The following is a 25,536-nucleotide window of genomic DNA, read 5'->3' as shown; positions in this document are numbered from 1 at the left end:
GGGAGGCACAGCAGAAAGACAGATTGTCTTTCACATTCTTGACCCAAAACTCCTTCTGTTCTCCTGTTTCAGGTCAAGGTCCCTAATTAGCTGTCAAGCATGCTATGTTGGCTTTCCAAAGCTGGTTGGAAGGATAAGAGTAAGAGGCTAGGAAATAAACAGAGACCTTTTCAATTTGGTGTAAGGTGAGAGTCAAATGCAGTAAGTCTTTATACTGCAAGCTTCTTCAACTCCAGACCAAAGCAAATTAATGTTTATTGAAGTTCAATATATTTCACCTCTAACTCAAAATGCAAACATATACTAGTATACTTCATATACAACATACTTTGAGAAGCAACTCCAATCCTTTGCTTTCTGTGAGTAGCAATTTACCCATCGTAACTCAACAGCATATTGTGCAGGGCTCCCTCTATGTAGAGGGAAGTGTTTTATAGAGTGAGTAAAGAAGGAAGAGAATATGGTTTATAATTATCGCCATTCTCAGGATGTTCTTAAATGCATACTTAAATACTTGTACGGGAACATAAGTTTTGAAAATATAGCAGTATAAAAGTCTTTCAGACGCATTAAAGAAAATGATAAAGGAAAACAACTGTTCCTTGATAAGCTGACAGAAATAATTTCAGTTTAACACTAGAGAACAAAAGCTGAAAGCAAATATTTCCACCACAGGTGTTCTGCCAAAGTAAAGGTGCCACATACATTAAAAGTAAGCTTCAATATACGGGAAAGTAATTTTTCATACTTGTGTGAAATCATGGCTGTCTTTCATTGCAAGGCATTTGTGAGTTAAAGGTGCAGAGAAAAATCTTCCAGGTTAATGTTGCAGTATGCCTACTGGTGCTCAGAGTACATCTTGCTGACCGTACTTACTTAGTATGATTCACTCAAACTAAACGACAGAATGTGTCTGAACTTTAAATTTAAATGCCACAAAGAAAAGGCATGACTTCATGTCCATTTTAATTTTTTTTTCTGCAACAGCTGAAATAATTGATATGCTTTAAAAGGGGGTGCAAAAAATATTTGTATAATATTTCCATAAGCTTTAGATTTGTATGTTGAAGTGAATACACTGGTTAGCAAGTTTTCTGAGCATAACTAGCACAGGGACCTGCATGTGTTTTCTTTGTATTAACCTGCTCTTTTGTCTCAGATCTCAACCTCACGCACAAGCTCTAGGAAGGAACTTCAGTATTTGATCACCAGGGTCATCACATTGCACTACGAACAGTGATACTGGTCTTGTGAAATGTAACTGCCAGAATCTTGCAACCATAATCTTGTGCTTCCTTTGATGTGTTAAGACCACCTACCACTTGTCCACTTCAACCACTGAAAGTACTCAGCACCTCACTCAATCCTTTTGCTTCCTCCCAGGTAAGACTTCTAAGCTCTCAAGTCATTATTCTCCATTATCTTCCTTTCAGAACAAATTATATTCTTGTTTTTCTGTCTAACCATCATGTGTCATATTTCTAAGCTACTGAAACTGGCGTGTATGTGTACACGTTACACTGGCCAGAGATCTGAAAGAATTCATAATTTGTATGGAACTTAATCATCACATTTATAGATGGACTTTTTCAAAAATCCTGAACAATTAAAATGAATAATTAAGCCACCTGACAACTCGGTATTTTTCTTCCTTAATAGCTATCTTGGGGATGCATACAATGAATGAATGACAGAATAAACTGCCGTAAACTAGTTTCAAATTATGTTTATAAAATCAGTCACCAAGGCTGCAGTCCTTGGAGAGGAACTCAAATGTATTTGTTCTTCCATTACACTTCTTTGCACTTAGATGAAATAAAAAGCAGGCACACCTTGGGTTCAAACATTTGACACATTCCAAATCATCATGTGCTTCTTCATTTCTCACATGGGTTCTTCAAGAACCAAATCCTTCCTTTCTACTCCCCATTTCACTTCTTGGTTTTATCAGAAGATAATTAATATGATCACAACAGGAAAAGGCATGAATTTCCAAAGTGACCTTTTTTCTGTTTTCTTTCATGAGGGGCTTCAGCTTTCTATCACATCAATTAGTTAATTGGGCATCACTCCCTTAACATAACTCACTTGCAAAAAAGTCCTCACCTTAAACAAACAGTCACACTCCTTCATGTTAGATTGAAGGCTGGAAGCTTATTATAACTGGCGTCTGCTGCTGTTTCTTTGAGTACTCCCTTATCTGGGGATCACGCTGCACGTAATGTGATCTTCTTCCACATGAACACGAATGTTATCAAAATAAACCTTTTCTGCTGTTCCTCTGCTTCCCTTCTTTCCCTGCCATAATGCTAACTGAAATAGTAGACTATTAAAAAAAAAAAGGGGGGGGGAAACCCTCAATTAGGCTGAGCAAGATTGAAAAGGAATTTTATATTCATATGGAATTTAACTTCAATGTTGTTATTAAATTCTGCATTCAATTACATTGCAGTTGTACTTTTAATGATCCCCTATATAAATATACAATATCATACTAGCACTGAAGTATAAGGTGGCTATCAAGAGGTCACACTGTTTAAAAAAACAGATATGATGTAGCTGAGGGCTTCTTAGAACTGTTCTCCAACCTACTTTTACATGCTTTTTCAGATATATTTTGACTTAATCCTCTCCTTTTGTATCCTGTTTCTTAGTTAGTCAAGATTCCTAGCCACAAAGCTATCTAAATGAAAATAAGGTATAAATAACTAAATATCTCATGGTTTCACATTGGAGTAGAGTATTTGTGCAGCTGTGATACATATACCTTATTTAGTAAAATATTATTTTATTGTAGTCAACATGGGTTCACCAAGGGGAAATCATGCTTGACCAATCTGATAGCTTTCTACAACGGCATGACTGGCTGGGTAGATGAGGGGAGAGCACTGGATGTTGTCTACCTCAGCTTCAGCAAGGCTTTTGACACTGTGAGGCCTCAGCTGGAGTACTCTGTCCAGTTCTGGGCTCCCCAGTTCAAGAAGGATGAAGAGCTACTGGAGAGAGTCCAGCGGAGGGCTACAAGGATGGTGAGGGGACTGGAGCATCTCCCCTACGAGGAGAGGTTGAGGGAACTGGGCTTGTTCAGCCTGAAGAAGAGAAGGCTGCGAGGGGACCTTATAAATGCCTACAAATATCTGAAGGGTGGGTGTCAGGAGGATGGGGCCAAGCTCTTTTCAGTGGTGCCCAGTGACAGGACAAGGGGCAATGGGCACAAACTGAGGCACAGGAAGTTCCGTCTGAACATGAGGAGGAACTTCTTCCCTCTGAGGGTGACGGAGCACTGGAACAGGCTGCCCAGGGAGGTTGTGGAGTCTCCTTCTCTGGAGATATTCAAGACCCGCCTGGACAAGGTCCTGTGCAGCCTGCTGTAGGTGACCCTGCTTCGGCGGGGGGGTTGGACTAGATGACCCACAGAGGTCCCTTCCAACCCCTACTATTCTGTGATTCTGTGATTCTGTGATTCTGTCTTCTAGTTCGGGGCAGAATCCAAGGAATGTGTGGGCAAGCTAGGGCTGTAGAGCAAGCAGGGACTGGCCACCCTACATGCATAGTTTTCTGACAAACTGAGCACAGGTGGTACCATCTGCAGATTACAGCAAAGGCAACATGGCTTTCAGAGAGGATAAGAAAGTGTCAGGAACATCACTTTCAGAGAGGTGAAAACAATTTTAAGAATTATTTTAACCACAGGTTCAAGAATTCACTGTGATCTCAACAGCTGTTCAGCTGAACCAAACTGCCTCAAAATGTACAAAATGTATTGCAAACAGTAACAACTGGGTAAAATTCTCAGTGGGTGCCCATTTTGAATACTCACTTTTCAGCAACCAAAAGATTATACTGTGGAGTGCCCACACTCTAAATACGTTTGTCTAGCTAACCTATCATCCTGTTGAGATGCTGGATGACTGCTTTATAACAGATGTCAACTTTTACCTTGCTTTGCAAAAAAGGTCAGTAACAGCCCCAGCAATGGTCCCTTTAAAAAACAAATATGGCACAAACGACTGTCCTCCATGTGCAATAAAAAATAAAATACTTGAAGATGCAGACTGATGCAAATAGATTCTCTAAGAACTTGAATGACTTTTTCTAACACTTCCAGTTTCCTGTAGGCCTGCCTAAATAAAGGAAGAAAAAATTGCTGAAGCTCAGTTATCAATACAGAACAATATAATGGGATCTCCTTGCACTTATAAATTAAGACACTTCGTTTTTATACTTCTGGAGTCAGAATTCCTTGCAGAAAGAAATGTTTGGTAGTGGGTTAGTCATTCATTACCCAATAGATAAGAAAACTTTATGACCTCAGGCAAATGCTTTGGTATGAGAAATGTGCACAAAACCAATTATGTCTCATGTCTTACTGACCTATCATTTGCTATCCACCAGGGTTGATTTTGAGGCTCATTGGTTTGGTATAAAGGATAAAAATTGTGTTTTTCCTGCTTCTAGCTCTAAACTTGGTGAACAACTTTTCCTGAAAGTCTGAGCAATTACTCCAAGAAACTGAAGGAATGTATTTAAATGTTTGAGTACTTGATCTTGTTTCGAATATTTTCTGGTCTTCAGCAACGAACATAACAAATATTATTAGCACTCAAACAGAAAATTTCCAAAGCTTTTCATAACTAACAAAAGTCAAGTCCTCTCTTATTGTAATCAGAAACTGAGACAAGTTGACAGTGCTTTAGCTGTAAATTTGATTAAACTTGGCCCTCAGTTCTGTGCCTTAATGCAAGATTATTTTTGCCCCAATAGAGCAGTAAAATCCAGTACTGAACACAGACGGAACACTGTGGAAGAACAGGAATTTCATAAATCACCAAGAAAAATGCATAGAATTATATGAAGAAGGCAAACATAAGGTTCACTGTGTCATTTTTATCGCCCAAAAGCATTGAGAGAAAAAAGAAATAGAAGTCTTTAATGGATTTGTGGCGTTCATGCTGAATGGATGGATGCTCTTGGATAAATCTTGTTTCTAGAAGGTATGACATTCTGAGAAAGCTCTCTATAAGCTTATCATTCTTGCATTAAAATTGACTCCTGAATCTACTGATTGCAATTTCCCAAATGTATCCAAGAGGGGTGGAAATTAGTTTGTTCATCATGCAAATACATTGATATTATATACTGTACACATATATACATAGTATCTATACTATGTATTTATAAACTCTTATTTTTCTAGGAAAAATGCTTCAACCAGTGTTTGGAGAGCAAAGTGTAATCAAACTGCAAAATCACAAAGTCCTGGTAGAAAATGTTTTGCCTTACGGTGATGTTATTTACATCTTCTAAACTGATCGGTAGCTCCTGTCATTGATCCCTAGTGTTGTCTTGATCCTCTTCCTGTCGCATATGAATGCCCATCTTTGAACACTGCTCCCGGCTGTTGGGCCCCCTCCTCGAATTTATGCTGCTTGGTTTGGGCCTTTCGTGGAAGAGAAGGCGGCCGACATATTCTCCATCAAGCATAATATGAAGATTTAAGCTGAAAGTAAGTTGGTTTCACTTATGCTTCTCCCCCCTAATCTTCTGTCCCATTTTCTACAGCATTAGTGCATGTGTACTGACACACACAAATTTTAAAAGCATAGTGCTTTATTGGATCCAATTGATTTTCCATCTCAGACTATACTGAGCTGCCATTTATCCAGTGTTTAAGTAAGAGAGTGAGCAGATGAAGGGAAGTATAGAAAGAAGAATAGCATTGATCAACTAGACAAACACACAGAGAATATTTTTAAGAGTATGAAAACATAAACAGCCTTTCCATCAGTGACTGTATAATTTATGAACATTACACTGCCAAACTAGGCACTGTTTCCATGTCTTTGTCAAATTCTCCTAAAATCTGTCTTGTTACATTTGATTGTGAAAATAGTAGTACTGAATAAATTTTACCACAGTAGCAGAGATGTGGTTGTAGTCTAACACACAAATACACAGAGTTATCACTAGACAGGTACGAGATTCAGTTGTACCTGTGCCTGACTGGCTTATCTGCCCTTTTTTTGAAACTCCTTCTCAAAATTTTTTTTTTAATTGCTTTAGGCCTTGTAAATGTTGTTTAGCAAATGAACGCATTTCATCAAATAATTTTCACAAACTTCACATGCTTTAATGCAGTCTTCAACCTTCTTTGTAACATGACAGTTCAGTAACCAGTCCCCTGATTTTCTAACAGCCTGACTTTCAAACCTTTTATTTTCAAGTCTGTCACAAAGAACAGACCTGAGTATCTACTTTGTTCTAGGGATCGCTGTAAATCAAGGCAGTCCCATCCAGCTAGGTTATCTCAGCAAATTTGAATTTCAAAAATCAGTAAAATAGGCCACAGTGAAAACGTGGAGGATAGTCTGCCCTCTATGTTTCCAGAAGCTAGTTTCAGCAATAATGGAGTCAATAACGCATCCTCTATACTGAGGCACTAATGAGCTCAATTCACACCAGCCACCTCTGGGACGAAAATCTGGTCCAGTATCCATGCTCTGTTCAGTTCTTAGTTTTTCAGAGTAGGCTTGGTACAAATGGGTTAGTCCTGGGAGAACGAGGACAGTGAGAAAGAACTGTATTGTCAGCTACTGCAGAAGTATCAGAATATCTGCTCATGGCATAGGGAGCAGGATACAGATGTACTACATTTTAGTCAGAGAATCCCCTTGAAAATCACAAAAGCTGTCAGCTCAAGTAGGGTATTATGCAGGTTAGAGTTTTCATGGCCTAGAATATAAAGGTCTATATCTCTCGGTGTTTTGGTTTCGGCTGCCGCCGGCAACAAAAGCGCCACGCGGCCGCCCCTCCCCCCGCCGGCGTGCGGAGGAGAATGGAAAGAAAGAGGCAGAAACTGGTGGGTCGGGATAAGGGCAGTTTAACAGAACAGCAAACAGAGGGAAAACAGGAACAACAACGATACAAATAAGGAGAAAACACAACCACGAACCGTACAACAGCCGCTCTCCCGAAACCGGACCGGCGCTGCGCCCGCCCAAGCCGCGAGTGCCTTCCCGCCGCGCCGCCCCCCCCCCCACCGGAACCCCGCATGACGTCACCTGGTATGGAATACTCGGCTCTGTATGGCCAGGTGGGGTCAGCCCCCACCCCCCGGCTGTGCCCCTTCCTGGAGTCCGGTGAAAATTAACCCTGTTCTGGCCAAACCCAGGACATTATCCACCCCTTATTCCATACCATCTACGTCATGCCCAGGTCCCCTATTGTCCAGTTGATCACCACCACTTCTCCTGTCTCCAGATATCATTCCCTTAGTCTATGGATCATCACTCTAAAGTGTCCGTTGAGTTCATTTAATCCATGACTTCGGGCTCCATCTGTCGTTACGGTCTTCCGTGGCAGGGGAGGTGATGTGTGGTGATGGGCGGTAACTTGCTGCATCCGGAGCTCACGGCTGGTGCGGCCCGTGCCCACAGTCTGCAGGAGATGTTGATCTTGATGAAGTTGCTAAATGCCAGTTGTTGAAAACCAGGTCCAGTTCCATCATTGCTGTGCTCTGCTAGGTTTTCATCGAAAAAGTCCATCCTTCTTTAATCTGGATGATTCTTACTATGCTACTACTGGTACAAAATATAACAATTATAACAGTGATAACAGACAGTGACAGGGTTATTTAACAACTAACTTTATACAACTTATTTATGGACTATTCTTGCCCAAAATTAAATCCCCATGAGGTACACATCGGACTTCACCATCCTTCTGCATTACCCACCAGGTACACCCAGGTCCTTGAGCAAAAGCAATCCCGCGGACGGGCTTGCCTTTGCCTGAGGCAGGACTAACCCAAACCGTCTTCCCTAACATGTCCCGCATGTGCACTACAGGGACTTTATCCCCTTCTACTGGGCGCTGAGGTTTTCACTGGACAGGACCAGCCCGGTTGGTGGACCCTCTGGTGTTAACCAACCAGGTGGCCTTTGCTAAATGGGTATCCCAATTTTTGAAAGTCCCACCCCCCATTGCCCTCAAAGTGGTTTTTAGCAGCCCATTGTACCGCTCGATCTTTCCAGAGGCTGGTGCATGGTAGGGGATGTGATACACCCACCCAATATCGTGTTCTTTGGCCCAGGTGTCTATGAGGCTGTTGCGAAAGTGAGTCCCGTTGTCCGACTCGATTCTTTCGGGGGTGCCATGTCGCCACAGGACTTGTTTTTCCAGGCCCAGGATGGTATTCCGGGCGGTGGCATGGGGCACAGGGTAGGTTTCCAGCCATCCGGTGGTGGCCTCCACCATTGTGAGCACATAGCGCTTGCCTTGGCGGGTCTGTGGCAGTGTGATATAGTCAATCTGCCAAGCCTCCCCATATTTATATTTTAGCCATCGTCCTCCATACCACTGAGGCTTTACCCGCTTGGCTTGCTTGATTGCAGCGCATGTCTCACATTCATGGATAACCTGTGCGATAGTGTCCATGGTCAAGTCCACCCCTCGGTCACGAGCCCATCTGTATGTCGCGTCTCTTCCTTGGTGGCCCGAGGTGTCATGGGCCCACCGAGCTATAAACAGTTCACCCTTATGTTGCCAGTCCAGATCCACCTGAGCCACTTCAATGTTAGCAGCCTGATCTACCTGGTGGTTGTTTTGATGTTCTTAAGTGGCCCGACTCTTAGGGACGTGGGCATCCACGTGACGAACTTTTACAACCAACTGCTCCAGACGGGCAGCAATATCTTGCCACAATGGGGCAGCCCAGATAGGTTTGCCTCTGCGCTGCCAGTTGTTCTTCTTCCATTGCTGCAGCCACCCCCACAAAGCATTGGCCACCATCCAAGAGTCGGTGTAAAGATAGAGCACTGGCCACTTCTCTCGACTGGCAATGTCGAAAGCCAGCTGGATGGCTTTCACCTCTGCAAACTGGCTGGACTCACCTTCTCCCTCGGCAGTTTCTGCGACTTGTCGTCTAGGGCTCCATACAGCAGCCTTCCACCTCCGCTGCTTTCCCACAATGCGACAGGACCCATCCGTGAACAGGGCATACTGTTTCTTATCTTCTGGCAGCTGGTTATACAGTGGGGCCTCTTCAGCACGTGTCACCTCCTCCTCTGGCGATGCTCCAAAATCTTTGCCTTCTGGCCAGTCCATGATGACCTCCAGAATTCCTGGGCGACTGGGGTTTCCCATTCGGGCACGCTGGATGATCAGAGCGACCCACTTACTCCACGTAGCATCGGTGGCATGATGCATAGAGGGGACCCTCTCTTTGAACATCCAGCCCAGGACCGGCAATCGTGGAGCTAGGAGGAGCTGTGCTTCAGTGCCAACCACTTCTGAAGCAGCTCGAACGCCTTCACATGCTGCCAGAATCTCTTTTTCAGTGGGAGTATAGCGGGCCTCGGATCCTTTGTATCCCCGGCTCCAGAACCCCAGGGGTCGACCTCGAGTCTCCCCTGGTGCTTTCTGCCAGAGACTCCAGGTTGGGCCATTCTCCCCGGCTGCGGTGTAGAGCACGTTTTTAACATCTTGCCCTGACCGGACTGGACCAAGGGCTACGGCATGAACTATCTCCCGTTTAATCTGTTCAAATGCCTGTCGTTGCTCAGGTCCCCATTCAAAATCATTCTTCTTCCGGGTCACGTGGTACAGAGGGCTTACAATCTGGCTGTAATTTGGGATGTGCATCCTCCAAAAACCCACAACACCCAGGAAGGCCTGTGCTTCCTTTTTGCTGGTTGATGGAGACATGGCTGCTATTTTGTTGATGACATCCATTGGGATTTGACGGCGCCCATCCTGCCATTTTATTCCCAAAAACTGGATCTCTTGAGCAGGTCCCTTGACTTTACTTCGCTTAATGGCGAAACCGGCTTTCAGAAGGATTTGAACTATTTTCTCCCCTTTCTCAAAAAATTCCTCCGCTGTGTCGCCCCATATAATGATGTCGTCGATGTACTGCAGATGTTCTGGGGCTTCACCCTTTTCCAGTGCAGTCTGGATTAGTCCATGGCAAATGGTGGGACTGTGTTTCCACCCCTGGGGCAGTCGATTCCAGGTGTACTGGATGCCCCTCCAGGTGAAAGCAAAGTGTGGCCTGCACTCTGCTGCCAAAGGGATGGAGAAGAATGCATTAGCGATGTCAATTGTAGCGTACCACTTGGCTGCCTTTGACTCCAGCTGATATTGAAGTTCTAGCATGTCTGATACAGCAGCACTCAGCGGTGGTGTGACTTCATTCAGGCCACGGTAGTCTATTGTCAGTCTCCACTCTCCAGTAGATTTTCTTACTGGCCATATGGGACTATTAAAGGGTGAGTGAGTTTTGCTGATCACTCCTTGACTCTCCAGCTGGCGGATCAGCTGATGAATGGGGAGAAGGGAGTCTCGGTTGGTACGATACTGTCGCCGGTGCACCGTTGTGGTCGCGATTGGCACCTGTTGTTCTTCAACCCTCAGCAACCCCACAACGGAAGGATCCTCCGAGAGACCAGGCAAAATGGACAGCTGTTTAATTTCTTCTGTCTCCACAGCAGCTATGCCAAAAGCCCACCGATACCCCTTTGGGTCCTTGAAATACCCTCTCCTAAGATAGTCTATCCCAAGGATGCACGGAGCCTCGGGGCCAGTTACAATGGGGTGCTTCTGCCAGTCCTGCCCAGTGAGGCTCACTTCAGCCTCCAGTACACTCAGCTCTTGGGACCCCCCTGTCACTCCCGAAATGCAAATGGACTCTGACCCTTTGAACTCTGATGGCATTAAAGTACACTGTGCACCAGTGTCCACTAGAGCTTTATACTCTTGTGGATCTGACGTGCCAGGCCACCGAATCCACACCGTCCAATAGACACGGTTGTCCCTTTCCTCCACCTGGCTGGAGGCAGGGCCCCTCTAATCCTCGTCAGAGAATTTGCTGCTCACCTGCTGTAAAAAAGACTTGGAGGTCCCCTCCAGAGGATCGGAATCAAGGTCAAACTGTCTACCTGGTCTGGAGAGCTGGCTTTTGGAAACTGGAGCGGCATTTTTCCTAACAGAGTACCCTTTTGTGATTGTTTTACCTCGCAACTCACGTACTCGTGCCTCTAGACTTGAGGTGGGTTTTCCATCCCACTTCCTCATGTCCTCTCCGTGGTCACGCAGGTAAAACCACAGGGTGCCCCGGGGTGTATAGCCTCTGTATTCCCTCTCCTGAGCAGAGAAACGCCTGCCCCTAATAGCTGAGACACTGGCCCGTACAGGTGGGGAGTAGGATATATTCCTGTCTAGTCGCTTGACCAGTTTCTCCACAGCTGAGACAAGGGAGGAAGAGAGACTTTCCTCGTATTGGCGGAGTCTGACAGCCACCTCATCCACTGTTGGTGCGTCTTTACCTTTCCAGTTTACAACTGCCAGTGAGTTGGCATGCGAGGAGGGTGCGCTCCGCACAAACTTCCTCCACATGGATTGTGAGCACTGGAGTTCATCTGGGTCTGTGGGTACCTGCTCATCGTCTGTGTCACAGTAAACCAGCCCCCGCACAGCTAATTCCCTCAAGTACTGAATACCCCTTTCCATATTGGTCCACTTGCCAGGATAGCATACAAAATCGTCACTGAAGGGGTACCTCTCCCTCACGCCTGACAGAAGTCTCCTCCAGAGGCTGAGGATTTGTTCCTTTTTCCCAATGGCCTTGTCAATGCCCCCATCCCTGGCCAGGGATCCCAGCTGCTTGGCTTCCTTGCCCTCTAATTCCAAGCTGCTGGCCCCGTTATCCCAGCAATGCAGCAGCCAGGTGGCAATGTGCTCGCCAGGGTGGCGGCTGAAATCTTTCTGCATGTCTCGCAGCTCGCCCAGGGACAGGGACCGGGTGATGATCTCTGTCTCTATCTCCCGTGATGATCCTGGCTCATCGTCATCCCTCCCAGAGCGATCTGCTCTCTTTGCGTATTTCTTTAGTTTTACAGGGGCGACTGCTACCGGCACAGGTTGGTCATTGGGCTCAGCCACGCTGCCTGCAGCTGGAGCTGGGGCTGGAGCAGCTGCTGTGCCTGCCAGGGAAACCGAGGCAGACCCTGCAGCTGTGGCAGCGGCGGTGCCAGTCTGGGGGCTGTGACTGCCTGCTGGGCTGGAGGGGCTGCAGGGCGGGCTGGGGGGGCAGCGCCAGTTGCAGCGCCTGCCGCTTCGCTTCCCCCCCTTTCCCCTTTAAGGCACTGAACAGTGTTAAACAGTGCAGCTCGGTAGGCGTGGGCCAGACCCCAGCACGTTGCTGTGATCTGTGTCTCTCTGGAGTTCCCAGGGTGGCAGCACACTTTTTGAAGATACTTTACTAGTTTGTCCGGATTCTGTACTTGCTCAGGGGTGAGTTTAAAAAACATCGGGGGTGTCCACTGCCCTAGGTACTTGCCCATGCTGTCCCACACACCCAGCCACTCACAGCTATCCAGCCCCAGGGCAGGTCTCTGCACGATGTTCTTAACGACTTGCTTAACCCTAAACAAAACCTGCAACCCATTCAGGAGGCATAACAAAAGGAGAGTGCTGCCCTGAGCATCCCACGGGTACTCGAAATTCTCAAAAGCAGTTAGGACCAGCCTGAGGGAGAGAGGGGAGGCGAAAGAGTGGGGGAAGGTGTCCCCTTCGGTTTTCCCCACAGACTGGGTTTGATTATTAACAAAATCTAAGACATAGGATCCGAGGTACGGAAATGACCGCAGTGCCGCATGCAAATACAAGACTAATTTCATGCACAGTGATGTTATCATATCATAAGTCGATATCGTACAGTACAGCAAAATCATCATCTTAATCCTTTTTCCAGTGATGATGAACAGCATGGCAATGAACACATAGTGCAAGTACGGATTTACATAGCAGAGCCACTTGATCAAAGTCAGAAACATTTTTTTTTTCTTTTTTACCGGCGACTACTTAACACAGAAAAATGCGTATAACAAAATTTAAGCAAATCTAAGAAAACAGTTTTAACAGCCGCTGCTCAGCCCTGCCGTTATCCCTGCTCCACGTCTGGGCGCCAATTTAATGTTTTGGTTTCGGCTGCCGCCGGCAACAAAAGCGCCACGCGGCCGCCCCTCCCCCCGCCGGCGTGCGGAGGAGAATGGAAAGAAAGAGGCAGAAACTGGTGGGTCGGGATAAGGGCAGTTTAACAGAACAGCAAACAGAGGGAAAACAGGAACAACAACGATACAAATAAGGAGAAAACACAACCACGAACCGTACAACAGCCGCTCTCCCGAAACCGGACCGGCGCTGCGCCCGCCCAAGCCGCGAGTGCCTTCCCGCCGCGCCGCCCCCCCCCCCACCGGAACCCCGCATGACGTCACCTGGTATGGAATACCCGGCTCTGTTTGGCCAGGTGGGGTCAGCCCCCACCCCCCGGCTGTGCCCCTTCCTGGATTCCGGTGAAAATTAACCCTGTTCTGGCCAAACCCAGGACACTCGGTTTTACACCTTTTTGCTGGAACCATTAGTTTTTGTCCTCTGACATACCGCAGTCTGATCACAGACTTAAGATGGATTTGCCTCGATCTTTTCCTTAAGTGAGCATGCTAAAAAGATCAAAATAACTGAACAGCTAAACTAGATTTTATTTGGATACAAAGAAGATGACCAACTTTTTAAAGATGGTATGCAGTAATATTGTGTCCAGCAGATATTTAAAGAAAAAAATTTAAAAAAAGTAGTTGAAAAACAATAATGCCATGTGTCCTTTTGTACCGGGTCACACTACATTTAGTACACATCACCGGTGTCTTTATTGCAATATGATCTACTGTTGTGATTTGACTCCAGCCAACATCTGAACACTTGGACTCTTTCACTCACTCCCCTCTCCCATGGGACAAGGAGAAAATAGAAGGAAGACGGGAAGACTTATGGATTGATAAAGACAGTTTAATAGGTGAAGCAAAAGCTGCATCTGCAAGCAACGAGAAGAAGGAATTTATTCCCTACTTCCTGTTGGCAGGCAGACATTTAGCTCCTTCCTGGAAAACTGGGTCTCAGCATGTGTAATGGTGGCTGGGAAAGATAAATGCTATGATCATAAAGGCAATTTCTGTTAGCGCAATGCCAAAAAAGAGAAACCAGAAATCCTCTCAGCCAGGGGTCACTCTGGAGATCTGATTTCCAAAATAAACACCTCTTCTTCCGATGCAAAAAGTGGATAGCTTTAGCAAAATCAAGGACCACACCTTATTGTTGTTCCCTCTTCTGGCTTCCTGAATGAGTAGATGGCTGGTTTGAGAATTAACTAGCAATGATAACCTGTAGCTAATCATTTCTTTATTCAGGCTTGTGAAGGACCTCTAACTTTTGTCTCGTCTGATGTAATAAATGATCAGCTTGAGTGGAGAAAGCAGTGTTGCACAGTTGACCATGTCTGGCTTCAAGCAGAGGAAGTCTCTGCCACAAAAGTGCATTGCTACAGGAGATTCCAAGGTACAGGAGAGATGGTTCCTAAAAAATGTGTTTTGCTTTCTCGTCTTTGCTAAAAATTGATTCATTGCACGCCATTGAACGAGGACTTTGCACGCTTTAGAAGTATTTTATATTGAACTATAATTGTAATTTGTGATTAATTCTACTTAGACTATAAAGCTGTATGAGCTTCTACCAAAAGTTATGTTTTAAATCACTACATCACATGTACTTATAATGTAATTTGACAGGTGTTAAGACTGAGGGTGGAAAAAAGGGACAGGAAGAAGAAATGTAGGCTAAGAGCTCTCTGCTATTAGAAGGGTGGCTGAAGAGACCGCCTAAAACATTTTCTCTTCCAAGAGATGATCCTGATGAGCACTAAATACTTGCAAATCCAGTTGTTTGCTAATCTTGATCTTGGCAAGAGCTAATTTTTGCTATCGTACTAAAAGCAGTAATACAGTTGTATTCAATACACAGCTGGTCCTCCCGACATACATGGGCAAAGGCAGAGAGGAAATTTTGAAAGATTATACATGTAATTTATCTCCATATTCCTTTTTCTATGAAAGAGATGTAAAAGAGGGGAAACGTAGAGTTTCTTAGTTTGCAATGTGTACCAGAGTCTCTGAAAAAATTTAACTATTCTGGCTGTGACACTTATTATGATATTTTAATTTGCAGAATTTGACCTCTGGGGACTCCAGAGCTAAGAAAGCATAAATTGTAATGGACACTGTTCTGCCATCTCACTGCACTCACTGCTGTGGTGTTTTAAGTCGGGAAGCATAGCTATGCTACTTCCGACTTTTGTTTTGTCAATACAACCTCTTGACCACACAAAAATAACTCATTCTAGCATTTGTTAGCAAATCCCCTTCAAAATATTGCTGAAACCCTTACAGAGTACATTTAAGCTATCTTAAAATTTCTCTACCACTTCCAAAAGTTGCAGCGTATCCTCTTATTTTAGTTTCATTTCGCTTTCACGAAGGACACTGCTTCTGCAAATGCTCTGAATACCGGGGTATTCAATCACTCAAAGCTGGATGTGTCTTGTAAATTCATGACAAACTATTCTGTGGCCTGCTTGAATAGTGAAGAAAACCTCCTACTATGGGAAACAATTCACCTGTAACACCATCTTACATATGAAAAAATAGCAAAAGGGAAATTCTCAAATACTGTAAATATTCATTTATTGAAATGATCTTTAAACAAATTTGCAACAGATGCACTGTAATTAATTATTCTATATCACAGTGGACTACTCCTTAAATCTTTCATAAGGTCATTAGCAGTTTAATCTGTTTGCATTGCTAACGACCTCAGAAGATCTTACTTTGTAGAATAATTTGAAAAATGAAAATGAGACCATATGAACTACTCTAAAATGAAACAAGTCTATGTGGATGCAATAATTTTAATTTTTTTTCCTCTTGCTACAAAATTACAAGTATATCCCATGCTACTGCAACATTTTAATAATAATGTTATCATTTTGCCTAGACAAGCAAAAAACCAAAGATTTATGCTAATGAAAGCAATTATATATGAAATAAGCATGTGCGAACAGTATACAGTCTTTGGTTTCACTGGGATATATCCAAGGAAAGCAGTAGGTTTAGAATGAACTTACAGTCATATACTACTCAACAGAAGTTTGTCTACGTTTTGCAAAGCTGTTCAGCATATGTGTTTATTTTCCTAGTCTTCTTGAGAAAATTCTGTCCATGGCAAATTATGGTTAAGAATAATTCACTAGGCGTAACATACTAACTAGTTCTGATAAATGATTGATTCAACTATTTAAGAACTGTGGTTTCTGTCTGGGCCAATGCATGACGGACCTTCAGAACAGTTGGAACTTAACTCGAGTGCCTAGGCAAAGACAAGGCTGTAACTGAAGCACCTTGTCATCACACTGGGACATGCAAGTTGGAGCTTCTCCATTAGTATAATTCCTCCAACCATTGACAGCTCCAAATGACATGGTAAGTATGAAGAAAATCACAGAACAGATAAATTAGTCAATGGCCTCTGTGTTACTTTTTTTTTTCAGTTTGCATTTTACTGAAAACCTGAATTCTCTCTCTCACCATACAGATCTTATTACATGACCAAAATACATATAACCACTCTAACATATGAGGAATTATTTCTAATCATCTAATAGAAGAAGGTATGTCTGTTAGATAAAATATTCACATATTCATATGACTGGATGTGTAATAAAGAGGGACCAATAGGGTTGTTGACAAGTTCCACATGTTAGAAATGGCAGGATTTGCTCTGATCTCAACAGCTGGGCAATACTGCTTGCAGTTCAAGCACAGGGAGAAAATAAAATAGACATTAGCCAGTAGGCTACAAACACAGAGTTGCACTTATTAGGCTAGTTAATATGACAATTGTAGCCAGCAGATATTTCAGGTGAACAATGGCAAGACATGACTGTTTTACTATCAAAAGGATTATTTATTTTCATAAGTACTCTGCATTTCTGAGCAGAACATACAAGCGCTGTTAAAGAACATAACAGTCAATTTCCAAAGGTTGCTGTACCTTAGGCCACATAGGAAAAGCATGTCATCCAGCTTCAAAACATGTGTATCACTACTGAAAAATAACCTTAAATGCACTCTTTTAATTAACAAGTTATATTTTATTAATTTATTTTTGGTCTTGCAGAAAAATATACAAAATCTTTCACAACTCGACACTGAATACATGTCTATGTCTCCCCTCATCTTACTTTTTAGCCATAGTTAAAATGGCTACTGTGCTAAACAATTTTCTATCCAGTTTTTTAAAGCAAAATACAAGCCACAAAATTTTTGTGAAAGGAAAATAAACTGCTTCGTGAGAAGCTATAATTTATTTCATTTTCTGAAGAATAAAATCTCAACGTAGAGTATAAAAATAATAATGAATACTTTCTCATGTTGCTGCTGCTCAGTGCTCATTAGACTTCAGTGTCTTTTAAAATATAATTATTTTTAAAATGAGTGCTTAAGAGAAGGACAAATCTTTGTTGAGTATCTAAACTGCTTTCAGGTGGGAAGGGGCAATTTTGTGTGGTTTGTTTCATTTTCTTCACAGGAAGACCTTATCTATTCATTGTATCTGTCTTCACTACTTAAATGATATTTTCCTTATTCTTTTAGGTAAAAATATTATTGTCTTGAAGGTACTTATCTTCATTTACAATCTACAGAACTAAAGTTAACTTCTATGTTTTATAGATGCAGACACAAACTGGAGATAGTAATTGGCTTTCCATGCTCACGCAGACTTTGGACAGAATTACTCAAGTTCAAGACTAACGCTATATTCACCAGAGGTATTCTGAGCTTTGTCACGGCATTGAACCTAGGAGAGCTCTTCATCTGTGAGCTGGACAGCAGGTGAAAGGAAAAAGAAAAGCATGTACAGGCTGGACATTGTGAGGCTGATAAATTGTGTATTACCAAAATTTGAAACATTTAAGTCAATATTCTTATATTAGCCTTCAACTACACCATGAGTTTGAAATCAATACAATGAGGAATGTATGTTGTGGTTCCCATTGGACCAAATCACATCTATAAGCCTCATGAAAATTTAGCTGCCAAAATCTGTGTAAAGACCTAGGCTGTGCGGAATAATGCAGTAAACCAACCTTGAAAGTACAGAGGAACAGATAAAGAAGATAAAGGACTATGACCTATTAATCAGAGTAGCATTACAAATGTTTCACTTTTTATAATATAGATTTCGTTAAAAAACTATGAAAATTTAAAAGAATGTGATGCTTTTACAGTTTCATTTTATTAAAACAAAGAAATTATTTTATAAAAAACTACTGCTTTCCCTCTGAAAAGAAGGAAAAAGCTCAGTTTAGATATCTAAAGATGCAAAACCCACAATCATGTAAGAAAAGGCCTTACAGAAAACACAGGCATAACAAATCACAGAATCACAGAATCACAGAATAGTAGGGGTTGGAAGGGACCTCTGTGGGTCATCTAGTCCAACCCCCCCGCCGAAGCAGGGTCACCTACAGTAGGCTGCACAGGACCTTGTCCAGGCGGGTCTTGAATATCTCCAGAGAAGGAGAATCCACAACCTCCCTGGGCAGCCTGTTCCAGTGCTCCGTCACCCTCAGAGAGAAGAAGTTCCTCCTCATGTTCAGACGGAACTTCCTGTGCTTCGGTTTGTGCCCATTGCCCCTTGTCCTGTCACTGGGCACCACTGAAAAGAGCTTGGCCCCATCCTCCTGACACCCACCCTTCAGATATTTGTAGGCATTTATAAGGTCCCCTCGCAGCCTTCTCTTCTTGAGGCTGAACAAGCCCACTTCCCTCAACCTCTCCTCGTAGTGGAGATGCTCCAGTCCCCTCACCATCCTTGTAGCCCTCCGCTGGACTCTCTCCAGTAGCTCTTCATCCTTCTTGAACTGGGGAGCCCAGAACTGGACACAGTACTCCAGATGAGGCCTCACCAGGGCAGTGTAGAGGGGAAGGAGAACCTCCCTTGTCCTGCTGGCCACACTCTTCTTGATGCACCCCAGGATCCCATTGGCTTTCTTGGCAGCCAGGGCACACTGCTGGCTCATAGTTAACCTGTCGTCCACCAGGACACCCAGGTCCCTCTCCGCAGAGCTGCTCTCCAGCAGGTCCACCCCAAGCCTGTACTGGTGCATGAGGTTGTTCCTCCCCAGGTGCAGGACCCTGCACTTGCCCTTGTTGAACCTCATCAGGTTCCTCTCTGCCCAGCTCTCCAGCCTATCCAGGTCACGCTGAATGGCAGCACAGCCTTCTGGTGTATCTACCACACCTCCCAGTTTGGTGTCATCAGCAAACTTGCTGAGGGTACATTCTAACTCCTCATCCAGGTCGTTGATGAAGAAGTTAAACAAGACTGGGCCCAGTACTGACCCCTGAGGGACACCACTTGTCACCAGCCTCCAACTAGACTCAGCGCCGCTGATGACAACCCTCTGAGTTCTGCCATTCAGCCAGTTCTCTATCCACTTCACCGACCACTCATCCAGCCCACACTTCCTCAGCTTCCCCAGGAGGATATCATGGGAGACTGTGTCGAAAGCCTTGCTGAAGTCAAGGTAGATAACATCCACAGCTCTCCCTTCGTCTACCCAGCCAGTCATGTCATTGTAGAAAGCTATCAGATTGGTCAGGCATGATTTCCCCTTGGTGAATACATGCTGACTACTCCTGATAACCTTCTTTTCTTCCACTTGCTTGATGATGGCCTCCAGGATAAGCTGCTCCATCACCTTTCCCGGGATGGAGGTGAAGCTGACCGGCCTGTAGTTCCCTGGGTCCTCCTTCTTGCCCTTTTTGAAGATTGGAGTGACATTGGCCTTTCTCCAGTCCTCGGGCACCTCTCCTGTCCTCCAGGACCTCTCAAAGATGATGGAGAGTGGCTCAGCAATGACATCCGCCAGCTCCCTCAGCACTCGTGGGTGCATTCCTTCGGGGCCCATGGATTTGTGGACATCCAGATCGCTTAAGCGATCCCTCACACAGTCCTCCTCGACCAAGGGAAAGTAGTGCTCTTTGTAGGCTTCTTCTCTTACCTCCGGGGCCTGGGATTCCTGAGGGCCAGTCATAGCACAGAAGACTGAAGCAAAGAAGGCATTCATTAGCTCTGCCTTCTCCGCATCCTCCGTCACCAGGACACCCGCCTCATTCAGCAGCGGCCCCACGTTGTCCCTAGCCTTCCTTTTGCTGCTGATGTAGTTGAAGAAGCCCTTCTTGTTGTTTTTGACATCCCTTGCCAGCTTCAATTCCAGGTGAGCCTTGGCCTTCCTCGTCGCATCCCTGCATGCTCTCACTACGTTTCTGTACTCTTCCCAAGTGGCCTGTCCCTCTTTCCACATGCCATGCACCTTTCTCTTCTGCCTGATCTCCGCTAGAAGCTCCTTGTTTAACCATGCAGGTCTCCTGCCTCCTTTGCTAAATTTCTTTCTCAGGGGGATGCATTGCTCCTGTGCATGGAAGAAGTGTTGTTTAAAAAGTGACCAGCACTCATGGACCCCCCTGCCTTCGAGAGCCCTGGCCCACGGGATTCCTCCCAGTAGCTCCTTGAAGAGGGCAAAGTCAGCCTTCCTGAGGTCCAGGGTTTTGATCCTGCTTATCGCCCTGCTTCCTCCACGCAGGATCCTGAACTCGACCATTTCATGGTCACTGCAGCCGAGTCTACCTCCAACCTTCACGTCCTCCACCAGTCCCTCCTTGTTTGTTAACACGAGGTCCAGCAGCGCGCCTTTCCTTGTTGGTTCCTGCACCACTTGCATCAGAAAGTTATCATCGATGCTCTGTAGGAACCTCCTGGATTGCGCCTGCCTAGCTGTATGGTCTTCCCAGCTGATGTCAGGGTGGTTGAAGTCCCCCATGAGAACCAGAGCCTGTGACTGTGAGGCTGCTTGCAGCTGCCTGTAGAAGGCTTCATCAACCTCCTCCTCCTGGTCGGGTGGCCTGTAGTATACACCCACCTAATGTCACTCGTGTGAGCCTGTCCCTTAATTCTAACTCACAAGCTTTCAACTCCTTCTTCACTTGCCCCCAGGCCAAGCTCAATGCATTCCAGTTGCTCCCTCACATATAGAGCAACTCCCCCACCTCTCCTTGTTGGCCTGTCTTTCCTAAAGAGTCTGTAGCCATCTATGACAGCATGCCAGTCATGCGAGTTGTCCCACCACGTTTCTGTGATGGCGACCAAGTCGTAGCCATCCTGCTGTATAATGGCTTCCAGCTCCTCCTGTTTATTGGCCATACTACGTGCATTGGTGTAAACACACTTGAGCTGGGCTGTCAATCTCACCCCTGGCCTTGGCACTCCAAGCCTAGGCTCATCCCTAGTGAGCTGGGCAATATCCCCTTCCCCCTTCGAACCTAGTTTAAAGCCCTCTCAATGAGCCCCGCCAGCTCGTGGCCAAGAATTCTTTTCCCCCTTTGTGATAGCTGAGCTCCACTTGTTGCCAGCAGGCCCGGTGCTGTGTATACCTCCCCATGATCAAAAAAGCCAAAATTTGACCGATGGCACCAGTCCCTGAGCCACCTGTTAACCAGGTGAGTTTTCCTGCCCCTTTCAGTGCTGTCCCCTGCCACTGATGGGATGGAGGAAAACACCACCTGCGCCCCTGATCCCTCAGCCAGTCGCCCTAGTGCCCTGAAGTCCCTTTTGATGGCCTTGGGACTTCTTTCTGCTACCTCGTCCCCGCCAACCTGCATTACCAAGAGGGGGTAGTAATCAGAAGGCCGCACCAGACCAGGGAGTTTCTTCGCAGCATCCCTAACCCGGGCCCCAGGGAGGCAGCAGACTTCCCTGTGGGATGGGTCCGGTCGGCAGATCGGGCCCTCTGTTCCCCTCAGAAGGGAATCACCTATGACTATGACCCTCCTTTTTTTCTTAGTTGAGCAGTTGTAATACGTGGGGCTGTCTGACTCGTTCTAGGCAACCCCCTGGATGGAGCCTCACCTTCACCCACATCCTCTGTGGCCAGTCCCTCACATTCCAGAGCCTCATACCTGTTGCTTAAGGGCAACTGAGCAGGTGAGGGAGGCTGGGGGGAGATTCGCTTGCCCCCCCGAGCAGGGACCTGTTTCCAGTCCCCCCCATCTCTTAGGCCCCCTCTTTCTGCTCGGTGGCAAGAGGGATGGGGGTTCTCTGCTTTCTGTGGAGCCGCCTCCTGCTGCCGCTGCCTCAGGGAGGGCAGGGTGCGGCTCCACCAGTCGATCTCCCTCTCACACTCCCGGATGCTCCTCAGCCTCTCCACTTCCTCCTTCAGCTCTGCCACCAGGCTGAGCAGGTCATTCACCTGCTCGCACCGAACACAGCCGTTGTCTCTGCTGTCCTCCGGTACGAGCGCCAGGCTCAGGCACTCCCTGCAGCCAGAGACCTGGACACCCGCGTTCTTGCGTGGGGCCTCCGTCTGGGTCCCCACACTCCTTCGAGATACACCTTTCCCACGGGTGGTAACCATGGCTAGAATATCTCCTGGAAGAGCGATGCCCACTACTTGAGTTGCCAGAAGGGGCGGCTGTACCCTGCCAGTCGCCTTCCCCGCTCGCCCTGCCCGCGCGAACTGCTGCGCCGGCTCTGTTCTCCCGCGCTCCTGGTCGCTCGCGCTCCCTGGGGGCTGCTCTTATCCCTGAGGGGGTTTGGCCGCTGTCACACTCGACTCCGCCCCCGCTGAGTCAGAGCTGCTGCTCGTTGGCACTTCCCGCTTTCCCGCTGAGGGTGGGGGGGCTGAGGTCTCCTCTCTCTCTCGGCGCTTTTTGCCGCCTCGCCGCTGCGGTTTTGCCACCAGAGAAAGGGTCATTAGCCATTACTTTCATACTGCTCACCTGCCAGAGCTCTGACAAGGCTAGCAACAACAGCAGTTTTAAAGCTTCAAAGACACTTCTTCCTTAAATATGCTTATGATGTTGTATCCAAGGCTCAAGCAGTTAATCAAGGTAGTAGATGGCTGTTATTTCCATGACTTCCCTTTAAATTGTAGAAAGCAATTTTATTTTGGATCAGGAAAAGTCTCAGCTGGAACTGAGAATGATTAAATCAGTTCTACACCTGGAGTTAGGTCAGGACCTGACCACCAGGGTGAAGGAATGACAAGAAGATCACAGGAGATCCCAAAGATGCAAATCATCCAAGAGCCACAAAAGTGAAAAGCTTGAAAATAGAATTTTTCTGCTACCCCTTCCACTGCTTACCTTGTCCTTTAGTTCCAAGTCATTGCGCATTACTAAATAAAGAGCTCTTAACTGGGTACTTCTTCAAACAAGAAATTTGTAAACCCTTTACACAAACCTGCATACTTAATTTCTCCTTCCCTTACAGTCCCCACCTTAATTATGTAAAGAAGCATGCAAGATTGAAAAATATAGCTTGGAATTATTCATGAATGCATAATATAGCTGGAAAAGAAAATTCCTTGAGCATTTTTTGTGTTTTTCTTATAGCTATCTCATCTTCCTTTTTTCCATATACAGATTTTTTTATTTTTGTTTTTACTACAGACCTAATAAAATAAGGATAAACTGGATTCCACTATGGTTCTTTCATCACCAACAAAATAATCATTTGCATTATAACTGCAAGTAGTATATTATTCATGATGAATCAGAAAGAACACTGATAATTTTAGAAACCTCAGTTAAATTTCAAGGCTCACAATGTGTAGGGGATGGGTGTGGGGTGTGTGTAGTGGGGTGTAACCCCCTTGATTTTTCCCTAAAAACTACGAGCAATTTTGATGGCAAAGAGATAGAAAGAACCCCCACAGGGCCATTTTATGAAGCATTTTTCCTGATTCTTTTGTGCTGTCAGTCTCTAGATTAGAGAAATAAGCTTACTGCCATCTACCAGAAACACACAGCAGATCAAAGCTGCGTCAAAATTTAACTTTTAATGGCAACTTCAAGAAATGTAATTGCAATCTAAATAGTCTTAGTAGGCATGACTTCTTATTAGATATTCGTCATGATTTGCAACGCACATCACATGTAAATTCAAATATATGCACGTATAAATATTTTTTTGTCTTTGAAGGGAGAAAGTCTAACCCGTTTTCTCTCTGGGATTTCCATTGACTGATATGATACCTTTAGCAGGGGCAAAACTGGTCAACCTGAAAGATCCCTGCTGAACTCAGTCAACAGGCTGAACATGACCTTGGCAGCTGTTTCTGCTTTCAAGGTCACTACAAACCTTATAAACTGTTTTCCTTTCCATCCCTCATAGGATTAAACAGCAATATGGTAAAAAAATAACTAACTTAAATATAAGTCTCAAGAGGAAGTCAAAAAACAATAAATACATCCAATGGGGAAATCTAAAGGTGCAGACAAAAGGTCCATTCAGGGTCATATCCACGGACTACGGCTCCTATTCTGCTGCAGTGTGCTACATTTCTTGCTGAAGGCAGACTGTAGTGTTGCACATTTAGACTCTCTACAACACCACCCCCTGCCTTTCTTTCTGGCAGAACGCGCTGCTTATAGGATTAAATGAATCAGATAGGAAGAAGGCATTATGCCTTTAACGTGCTGAATTAAGGATGTTCAGCCTGCAGCCCAGACACTACGAGTTAAGACTGTGAGAAAGAAAGGATTTATTCCTTTCTTCCATTATAAGTTTAGAAAACCCAGCCTGAGCATGATGGGAACATGAATAGCTACAAAGAAATGTGTTTTTTCACCGGTCACTCACAGCACACTAGAGGTTGAGAGCAAAAAGTAGAAACTGTGACTCAAGTATATGTTTCTCCCTACCTAGGGTTAAGCAAATTGAGAATTATTTTGTTATGTAGCAGTGACTGGCAAGGAATCTCTGGGAACAGGTGAAGCAAAATGTGCTATACTTTCATCTTCCCCACAGCCATTTAGTCTCCTGTACTCAGGGAAAAAGAGTAACATCACAGGAGTAGGCTGAAATTCCGGACTACCACACAGCAGGGAATCCATGGTAGTAATTTATGAGAAGTTTCTGCTTACTTTCACCACGTGAGCAGTTCAAGTAGAGTCAAGATACTGAGGGGATCTTTTCCAAGGACCTACTTTTACCCTTGGATTTCAAAACAGCATATGTGCTTATGGAAGTAAACACGGACATGCTGACTCTTCAGTGTATAAGATGATATAAATATATCCAAGTATTTCTCTACCAACTCTTCCCTCCTACTTTCAATTGACAAGATACAGAGCATGTTCCAAGATGCCTGGGCATTTTAATATTGTTTGGGTATTTTCTCTTCTCTCCTGGCCCAGTCTCCTTATGGAGAAATAAACAGAAGTGTCAAAAACCTTACAAAAACCTTACAAAAGGTCTCTTCAAATTGCCAGACTAGTTTTGAATACTCAAAATCTTGTTCTTCCTAACAGGATGGAAGTGCTGACTTTACAGTTGCTTTGAACTGACAGAATGGCCCCAAGCAGTCATAGAAAGGCTAAGAATCTGGACCAGAAAGTGTGGAATGGATTCAGAAAATCATCCCAAATTTCCTATCCTATACCAGCTCATGTTGCCAAAATAACAACATCCGCTGCTTTGGTGCTGTGCAGTGCAGCTGTGTGACTATTCAAAAGCACATTTGAAAACTGCAAGATCAGCAGGCTTCATTTGCATGCAGTTCTGGGTTCTCAAATAGGTCTAATT

The 25,536-nt window shown here is 44.9% G+C and overlaps 1 long non-coding RNA gene across 1 annotated transcript; it reads left to right on the top strand.

The window, feature by feature from the left end:
- The first annotated feature begins 5,441 nt into the window (after positions 1-5,441).
- On the top strand, positions 5,442-17,646 carry LOC142361869 (uncharacterized). The gene is made up of 4 exons (XR_012764485.1): positions 5,442-5,506; positions 14,244-14,391; positions 16,480-16,555; positions 17,619-17,646. It is a non-coding gene; the product is annotated as an uncharacterized LOC142361869 (long non-coding RNA).
- Positions 17,647-25,536: the final 7,890 nt, after the last annotated feature.

The sequence above is a fragment of the Opisthocomus hoazin genome, chromosome 7 (genome assembly GCF_030867145.1).
Source record: "Opisthocomus hoazin isolate bOpiHoa1 chromosome 7, bOpiHoa1.hap1, whole genome shotgun sequence".
NCBI lineage: Eukaryota > Metazoa > Chordata > Aves > Opisthocomiformes > Opisthocomidae > Opisthocomus > Opisthocomus hoazin.
The sequence above is the reverse complement of the archived record's forward strand: the minus strand, read 5'-3'. Positions and strand labels throughout refer to the sequence as shown.